The sequence below is a fragment of the Delphinapterus leucas genome, chromosome 1, assembly GCF_059928025.1.
Source record: "Delphinapterus leucas isolate spDelLeu-1000000601 "Yukka" chromosome 1, BTC_Dleu_Yukka2, whole genome shotgun sequence".
NCBI classification, from domain to species: domain Eukaryota; kingdom Metazoa; phylum Chordata; class Mammalia; order Artiodactyla; family Monodontidae; genus Delphinapterus; species Delphinapterus leucas.
In genome coordinates this window covers 24936589-24937924 of record NC_143129.1, presented here as the reverse complement: position 1 = coordinate 24937924, position 1336 = coordinate 24936589, and the positions used below count along the sequence as shown (strand labels likewise).

Here is a 1336-nt window from a genome sequence, read left to right as displayed (position 1 = left end):
GCCGAGGGTCGTGGGGCGGGACATCCGGACGCCTCCCCGTCTGGGCCCCCATCATATCACAGGCCTTGTCAATCCAGATCCCACAGAAAGGGGATACGGCATCCCCGGCAGACATCCTCGCGAAACACGCCCCCACCCCACTGCGTTTACTCCTTCCAGGACCGTTCACTCAACATTCAGAGAAGTATCCACCTCACAGGGTGATTTGCTTTTTGTTTAGCTGTGTATGGATGGGTGATGCACATTCGGAAAAGTGCGCAAGTCGGCAGCCCAGTCAAGTTTCACAACGTGGACGTACTGAGGTAATCAGTACCCAGATGAGAATGTTTCCCACCTCCAGAAGCCCCTTCCTGTACCCCAACCCGGCCGCTGCCTACCGTCTCTCACCCCCAGCCCCCAGCACCCAGCATCCCGACTTCTGACACCACACATCAGTTTTGCCTCATGGGTTTTACACTTAAGAAGCTGGATTCCAGAGATGCAGAGACAAGACTTTTAATTTTTCTCCATCAACAATATCTGGGAGGCAGGAGTCTTGTTGAGCTGGCCTCTGGGTGTTCTATTTTATTTTCAACTCTCAGGATCCCTAATTCCCTAACACCACATAACTGTGAGGAATTTTAGGGAAGGAGTTATCTACGTGAGAAACCCTGCAGTGGGCAGCATGCCAAGTGTGGAGGAAAAGTGGAATGAGATAAATAAGATGAAGGCGTTGTGAAGAGATAGGGACCATAAGATGAAGGCGTTGTGAAGAGATAGGGACCACATGAAGCTGAGGCCTCCAGGAGGGCGGGGGGGGGGGGAGGTAGGGGGATGGGGACTGCAAAGGTGGCAGGAAACTGAAACACATGCTAATATTTTCACCAAAGGGAGAGAGAAAAGAGTTCCAACCGCTCCCAGCCGTCTTCAGCCCATCCTTGCCTCTTTTCACTTTTTTCTCTATTTCTGGAGATGCTATTTTAAGCAAAGCCGTACTCCCTACCTCTTTACTTTAAACACCCGCTGAAAACAGAAGTATAACATACGCCACATTTGTAATTTGTGTGTGTGTGTGTGTGTGTGTGTGTGTATGTATGGTAAAACATACATGACAAAATTTACCCTAGTGATATCTAGGACATTCAAAATATTGTGCAACCATCACCACTATATGGATCCAGAACCTTTGTATCACCCCAAAAGGACACCTCATACTCATTAAGCAGCCACTCTCTTTCCTCAAAACCATGTTCAGATGCCACCAAGTAGGTGGCAATGCCTTCACTATATGTGTGTTGTCCAGGCCTCCTCCAATCTTGTCAAAAGGAATGCATATCTTCTCTCTTTCATACAAGGC

General features: G+C 48.7%; 1 pseudogene; it reads right to left on the bottom strand.

Moving 5' to 3' along the window:
* Positions 1–1218: 1218 nt before the first annotated feature.
* LOC115802820 (U6atac minor spliceosomal RNA) lies at positions 1219–1336 on the bottom strand (annotated as a pseudogene).